An 8644-nucleotide genomic window follows, 5' to 3' on the forward strand; every position below is an offset into this window, starting at 1 on the left:
TGCAGAACTGGCTGGGGTCTTTGCCAACATTTTCAATACCTCCCTCCGTCAAAACTCAGTATCTAAGTGCTTTAAAGAATCCATTATCATCCCAGTTTCCAAAAACAAGACCATCTCTTGCCTCAATGATTATCAACCTAATGCGTTGACATCAGCAGTTATGAAGTCATTTGAGCGCATCATACTCAGTTACCTAAAAACTGTCACCATCCCCCTCATGGACCCGTTCCAATTAGCATACACAGCCAACAGGTCAGTTGAGGACACAGTCAACTTAGCAATTTATCACATACTGAATCACCTCGAGTCCGCAAATACATATTCCGTTTATGGATTTTAGTTATTTTAATATATAATTCAATAAACCCGGCCAGACTGCTTAATATACTACTGGACATGAATATGGACCCTTGCATCAGTTACTGGATTCATAGTTTTCTATGGAATAGGCAACAGAAGGTAAAGATTAAAAATAATACATCCTTCCCTCTGTTACTCAGCACAGGTGTACCTCCAAGGCTGTGTCCTCTCACCCTGGCTTTTTCCATTTTCCCCTCTACACAAACCATTTTACATCACACCACAGTTCTGTCAACCTATATAAATATGCGGACAATACAACTATTATAGGACTCATTACCAACAACCAAGAAACTGCATACCATGCACAGATCAACCAAGTAGTGACCTGGTGTACAGACCATGATCTTTTACTTAAAACATCAAAAATAAAAGAACTTATCGTCGATCTGAGACGTCAGCCATCCTCCAAAACACCTGTGCTCATTGATGGCGAACCCATCTCCATCACTGATACATTCAAATTTCTTGGGATACACATCTGTAACAATCTTAAATGGAAAATCAACACAGATAATAGAAAAAAAACTTTTTCCATCTTCGACAGCTTAAGGTCTCATCTCCTGCTCCGCTTCTACATGGCCATCGTCGAAAGCATCTTCATCTCATCCATCACAGTCTGGTTTGGCAGTCTTGACTCATTTTCCCGGAAGAAATTACAGCGTTTCATTAACAGAGCATCTAAAGTTATCGGTTCACCCTAACCATCCCTTGATTCACTCTATCACAAACGGACACTATGCAGAGCCCACAAGATAATTTCTGATACTTCACATCCTGCACATTTCGCCTTCAAACTATTGCCCTCTAGGAGGCGTTACAGGACAATAGCCTGCAGAACAACTCGCTTTAAAAACAGTTTTATTCCAAAAGCGATACACATTCTGAACTCTGATCTCTGAACGCTGAGGACAGTGGATTAAGCATGACCCCTCATGTATTATGTGCTATATATAGTAATGTGGTGTCTGTAATATGTATGTATGTATGTATGTATGTTATTTAGACATTAACATATAAAGTATCTATTATCTAAATGTTGGAACCTGTATCAAAAAGCTGTACTGGAAACAAATTCCACCAGCCTGGCTGTGTGGTCATTAAATTAAATCAATCAATCAATCAATCCTGTTATCACGGGAGAACAGAGTTAAAAAAATGTCTGAATAGATGCCCACTTAGGGCTTCCGTACCTTGCTGCTGTTATGAATATGATGATGTGTTCTTATTCAGATGTCATGTTGTTCTCTGATGAATTCTGCTACTAGTTTCTGAAGCAGCATTTCCACAATATAATCCAGCCAATTGAAAATTAATGTAAAGCAATTTAAACTAAACTAAATGTTTACTATCCATTATTTGTTGTTGCTCATTTATGTATTTCATGTTAGAAAGCAAGTGAATTGGAAAACAGCTAAAAGTGTAAAAACAGCAGACACCATAACAACTGCTGTAGAGTCAGTTCATCTCATCTTCACCTCTTCTGCATTGTTCCTTGGACCTTCTGTCACCTCTTACACCACCCTCATTAACCTGCAGTCTGTTTTACAGTCAGCGTACAATACAGGAAGTACTGACCATCAGGGTTCTCTGTTCATCTTTCCAACAGCACTGTGTGGTGTTATACACTGTGTGTGTATATGTGTGTGTATATATATATATATGTATGTATGTATATATATATATATATATATATACATACATACAGTCCACATTGGGCCATATCAGCCATTTTCCTTCGCTGGTGCCATGTGACTCGTTAGTGAGGTCTCAGGTGTGAATGGGGAGCAGGTGTGTTAAATTTGGTGTTATCGTACTGGTCACTTCAACATGGCACCTCATGGCAAAGAACTCTCTGAGGATCTGAAAAAAAGAATGCTTGCTCTACATAAAGATGGCCGAGGCTATAAAAAGATTGCCAAGACCCTGAAACTGAGCTGCTGCACGGTGGCCAAGACCATACGGCGGTTCTACAGGACAGGTTCCACTCAGAACAGGCCTCGCCATGGTCGACCAAAGAAGTTGAGTGCACGTGCTCAGCATCTCTTACGTAATCTTAAATGCATGCACAAGTGAAAATCCGTTTTAAATGCATCACTCCAAATGCAGAATACATTAAATCAATTCATTTTAACACTCATCCTGCTCTCATTTCTTTCTGACGTTAAAAAGGAGAGAAAAGGCCTTCCTCCTGCTCCTTTAACCACAGATAAGGCTGCTTGTCTCTTCACAACTGTCACATTAGCAAATATTGCCTTCTTTGCAGTTCAAAACAATAATTTTGACATCATCAGGGGATACGTATAGAGAATGTTATCTCAAAATACAAGTTTTAAAACTTATTAAAAAATATTATAAACTCAGAATAATATAAATTTAAAGCTGAAAACTCCTCTTATCTTCACACCTCTTTTCACGCTTCCCTTCGTGTGAGCTACACGCACGCGTCCTCAGAGACGCCTTTTTTATTTATCTTAAGGGTTGAGTTGCCAGCAAGAGCGAACTTTCGCTTCCTCTTTACTGGGAATCAACATATATAATCTGAAATATGATCATGTACAACAGTAGCTCTCTGGAGGTTGAGCAAATTTCAGGGCAGAAGAGACTGCAGAGACACACTAAAACATAAAACTGTATTTAAAAAAAAAAACGTCTTCCTCACTTCATCTCTGTACTCTTGCAATCCGAGCTAAGCAGTCAACAATTATCAGTCTTAAAGCACAGGTCATCAGAGTTAAAGCACAGGCAAATCATATGGCTGGTATATGTGTCAGGCAGTCAAATTCTTTCTATGAAGGCCTCCAAAGAACCAGAACCAGTTGCTTCCAGTGTCCTTTTCTTCACACTTTTCTCATTCTCGCAACAATATATATGCACAAACACATTTTGAAGCATAATGAGTGTATTTATAGCTTTTGTAATAGCTTTTCTTTTTTTATGATGTACTTGATTGTGCTTTTCAGAGGTTTTCTTAAAACCTTATTTTACTAAAATGTGATATAGTAAAGTTCCCTGCAACCCTGTACGCAGGATAAGCGGTTGACGATGGATATAGTAAAGTTGAATTTATCATATTTGTCCAACAAAATATACTCGTGATTAAGATAATATTTATTAGTAGTTCTCACGAGTATATTATATATAATGTACCACAATACAAGTTTATAAGTATTAGTAGGTTTAAATGCATATGTATCTATATGCTTGACTGTCCTTGATTGTGTATTTTCATATACATGTTACAGGTTATTTGCTGATTACTTGACTCTCTTTAATGCTGCAATATTTCAGTTATCTTTATTGTGAACTAGATGTACTTTAACTTCCTTATCATTAAGTTAAACCTAAAGAGTTGAAATAAATAAATAAAAATGTAGGTGCTACATCAATGTCTTTATTAATCTATAATGAATAAATAAAGCTGCAACCAAAGCTTATTTCCATTTTAAATTAAACTGTTCATCTGACGAATAGATCATTGTTTTGTTGTTAAACGTCAGGACAAAGTAAATAATAAGTAGTACGTAAATAAAGTCACTGAGAGGTGGAGGTTTCAGTTCTTTTAAAGCATTAATTTTACGTATATAATTAGTCTTGACTGCAACTTTTCCTGTCATGTGTTTCTTCATTTACATATAACCCTGTTATTCTAAAATAAAGAGTTTTTATTTAATTTTGTTTTGTTATTTAAAGTAAATAAGATACCTTTATTCAGTTAATGGAAAAAGTACAAAAACATTTTTGTGTGGGACAGAGAGCCCACATTCGATGCTGCTGGAGGATATTTTGGTTTTGAGGTTTGAAAAAATAGAGAAGTTTGGGTATTGAGTGTCAGTGTGTTAACCAGAGCAAATACAATCAAAAAGAGGAAACCTTCTCTTTTTCAGTAACTTTCTTACTTGAAGCAGCTTTGTGATTTGTGCTGCACATATCAGTTGCCTTGCTGATAATGTTTCACATAAAACTGCTCTCTGACAGCACTGCCATTTTTGAGGCAGAACTCCACACACATACATGCACTTATGCTCAGTCTCACATCCAGAGACACTGAAGACTGTCACGTGCAGTGATTGTTAATGTGTCAACCTGAGCACAGGTAATCACGAACAAGAAACACATAAGTCTCTTACTGATCCGACCATTTGTCTTTAAATTTTAACAGGACAAGGGTGTTGAAATTCTTTCGCTTTTTTTTTTTAAGTGTGTGATTTAATAATATTTTCAGTCAACATATTCTGGATCAAACTAAAGATAGCAAACCAACAGAAAGAGAGATAGAGGAAGGAAATATAAAATTAAAGCACATTCATCTTCCTGACTGATCAGACAGAGTGGAAGGAGTGAAGTGATAGAGGCAGTTCTACTTCAGTTGAATGATTTGTCTCCATCAGTATCTAATTCAGAATGAATATCCACCGTGTTCTGTTCTTCTGCTTCTTCTCAGGTGAGGACTGATTACCTGACTGTCTCTTTAAAGCTGTATCACACACTTTTTGGTCACTGTGTTCTTATTCAGGTGTCCTGTTGTTCTCTGATGTTTTCTGTTACTAGTTTCACAATCTAATCCATTTGAAAATAAATGTAAAGCAATTTAAACTAAACTTAATATTCATCATCCGTTATTAATAGCTGCTCATTTATCTAGTTAATGTTAGAAAGTAGGTGAATTTGAAAACAGCTAAAAGTGCAAAAAAAGCAACCACCATAACAACTGCTGTAGAGTCAGTTCATCTCATCTCATCCTTTCATCTTCACCTCTTCTGCTCATTTGATCTCTCTGTATTGTTCCTTGGACCTTCTATCACCTCTTACACCACCCTCATTAACCTGCAGTCTGTTTTACAGTCAGCGTACAACACAGGAAGTACTGACCATCAGGGTTCTCTGTTCATCTTTCCAACAGCACTGTGTGGTGGAAACACTGGGCTCATCAGCGCACAAGTCTACATATTTACAGGAGCTGAGGGAGGAACTGGTGCAATTAGTTGCTATTTGCCTCTGTCTGGAAGCAGGAAGTTCTTCTGTAAGAACGAATGTAAAGCAGAAGATATTCTGGTTAAAACAGATGATGTCAGAGCTCAGAGTGGCAGATACAGCATTAAATACAGAGATGGACCTTCTGGAAGAGGAATTGTGACTGTGACCATCACACATCTGACCAAGTCTGACTCAGGACGGTACAGGTGTGGTCTGGGCGGGACTTCGGTTCCAGAATCATTCAGGGACTTTGAGGTCAGAGTTTCAGATGGTGAGTTTCTACTGAAAGTCATTAAACAGGATATATTTAGTAAATTCAACATGTTTAGTTTTAGTTTGAGATTTTTAAAGCTTAGGAAAAATATACATTTAAATTGTGGGGAGAATGTGAGTGATTTATGATGTATGGACTCTCAATTTATTGATATTAGATCAAATGATTTCCCTTCTAGTCACAGCCTGTGGTTGAACTGGGCAGCTCTCAGTGTGACTCTGTGGATCTGTGTTAATGTGAAGCAGGAAGTACTGTGATCAGACGCGTCTTACAGGAAGAACAGAAAGTAACTAATGATTGTTTCTCTTTTCAGCAACTGGAATCTCTGGTTTTCTCCGTACATATACTGAAGGAGAAAACGCGACAATTGGATGCAGCGATACTGTCTATGGAAGGCAGAAGTTCTTCTGTAAAGGTGAATGTAAAAAAGAAGAGGACATTATCATTGAAACAGATGAGAACAGAACTCAGAGTGGCAGATACAGCATCGAATATAAAGAAGGATCTGTATTTGGACTGTATGTGAGCATCACACGGGTGACCAAGTTGGACTCAGGACAGTACAGGTGTGGTTACGGCAGAGCTCTGTCTCCAGATTCATACCGCAAGCTTCAGATCATTGTCATAGATGGTGAGTTTTTGGTTTATTGAATGTCATAAAAATGTGTCTTCATAATCCATCTACCTCCTGTTCAGAGCACGTTAATTAAAAAAAAAGTCCAAGGTGGATGTGATCCAGAAAGGGTTAATGGTGGGCAACTTAAACCCCAGCCGTATATTTTAATGATCAGATTTGCATTGATGATAATGGTATGGACGGACCTTCATCGCCAGATCCCTACCGGGAGTTTGAGATCTTTGTCTCAGATGGTGAGTTTACACTTAAAGTAAAATGAAAATAAATGAGAATAAATATGTTTGTTCATGTCTCTGGAGGTCTGAAGAAATTTTTCACTGACAGCTGCTGATGTATATCCCCAGTGAACTCGGATAAATGTTCATTTAAAACCGTTCAGCTGACACACAGACACAGACTCATTTCTCTCATCAGGATTTCTGCATGTTTATGTTCACAGTTCCAACCACTTTAAAACCAACATCGACTCTACCGGTCTTTTTAACATCAGACCCATCAGTCTCCACACCAACACAGATTTCTCAGACTGACCAGCAGCAGACTGGGACAGCATCACCTCGAGGTACATCCACACACTGTTTGATGAAAATCTAAGACTGAAAGCAATGACATGCAATTGTCCTTTCAGCACCTAGCAAAGCTTCTCAGCCAGTGGCTTTGGAGAAGGTCCCAGTCAAAGCTGTGAAATGTGTGCATTGTCTCTGTGTGCATGTGTGTGTATGTACAATAGATCTGCGTGTTTTTATGCAAGTACATAATTGAAGTGCTTGTTTGTACATTATTGCAAGGAATAGCTCCATCAAACACAAATGACATCCAGATTTATACATCACACTCCACTTATTCCAGATTTGTACAAGCGACTAACGGTCCCAGTTTCCCCATCACTCTGCGTGCTGGGGGACTTAAGTGACATTAGTATAGAGGTTGACACATCATACATGCTTCTCACTGCCTTATGCATCGCCAAGAAAACTATCCTCATGAACTGGAAGGCCAAAAAGAATATAATTATCACCCAATATCGGAATCACCTTATAGATCACATTAGCAGGCAGTAAATGTCTGCTGTAAAAAAAAACAAATTGACACAATTCCAATCTCTCTGGTCCCCTTTGATCAACTTTATCACTTAATGGGGGTGGGTGTGTCCTGCCTTGCTGGTCAGGGTCCCGTATGGCCGGTAGGTGTGTCTGCGGTGCGGGCGTGGGGGACTGTTTATTTATTTCTTTTTTTAATGTTGGTTGATGGCGTGGTGTTGGCGGGGGGCGGTGGTGCGGCGCTCGAGCTGCCTAGGACGGGGGGACCGGTGTTCGCCCTGTATTCGGCGTGCCGCTGCTGCGGGGTGGGTAGCCACTCTGCTTGGGTGTCGCGCGGTTGTTGGTATCGGTGCGCGGGTGGTGATTTTGACTCGCGCGCTGTGCGGATGTGGTGGCGCTCGGTGCTTGGCTGCTTGGATGCATTGTGCTTTTTCCCTGGGCAGGGTCTCTGAATGGCTGCTGGGCGTTTAGTTTGTGCATTGGAGTCCGGGGGAGGCATTTCCTCGTTGGCTTGGAGGGACCTGTTTGCGTCCCTGTTTTGCTTCGTTGGCCTCGGATCCGTGCTTCCCCATTTCTCTTGGCCAGTTGTTGGACCCCTCTGGATACTGAGGTATATAGTTAGTTTTCGGAATGTGCAGTGTGGGTGCGGGCAGGGCTGTGCAGGGCAGTTCTTGGCCCTTGACAGGTGGGTGGGTTGTTGGTGGCATGCAGCTGAGCTACTTGATTTTGCCTCGTTGCTGGTTTGGCTGGTGTTGCACGGCGGCCGGGAGGCGTGCTGGGCATGGGGGATGTCGGCAGGTGCACGGTGACCTGTGCGGCGCGTTTGCTGCCGGGCTGGGACTTGCTGCTGGTGTTTCTCTCCGCTGGCTTTCGCTGTCGTGTTGTTCCGTTTGCTCTCTCTCGTTTGCACGACCTCGCACGCGGGATTCGCAGGGGGCTGCTGGGCATTGGGTGTCGCCGTGCTCGCGCAGTGTCCGCATTGGGCTCGTCACTTGTGCATTGGTGTTGATGATTGCGTGGCATTTGGGCATTTTTTTTATCCTCATGTGGAGTTTGTGTTGAAGGCTGTGGGTTATGTTGTCGGGGCAAACGAGGCTCTCACACAGCCCGCCAGGAAATCAGGACGGCTGAGTCAGTGGTATATTCTTTTTAGTCTCTTCTTATAACATACTCTCACAGGAGAGCTTTCCCTGATTTTATTTATCTTTCTACTAACCGTTTTTTGATTAAGTCTTTCCTTCTTTTAATCATATCTTGGTATCTGTTTATATGTGTTTATTGTCTTTGCACTTGTGAAGCACTTTGTAACATGGTTTTGAAAAGTGCTCTATAAATAAAGATTATTATTATTATATT

The sequence above is a fragment of the Micropterus dolomieu genome, linkage group LG08 (genome assembly GCF_021292245.1).
Source record: "Micropterus dolomieu isolate WLL.071019.BEF.003 ecotype Adirondacks linkage group LG08, ASM2129224v1, whole genome shotgun sequence".
Lineage (NCBI taxonomy): Eukaryota > Metazoa > Chordata > Actinopteri > Centrarchiformes > Centrarchidae > Micropterus > Micropterus dolomieu.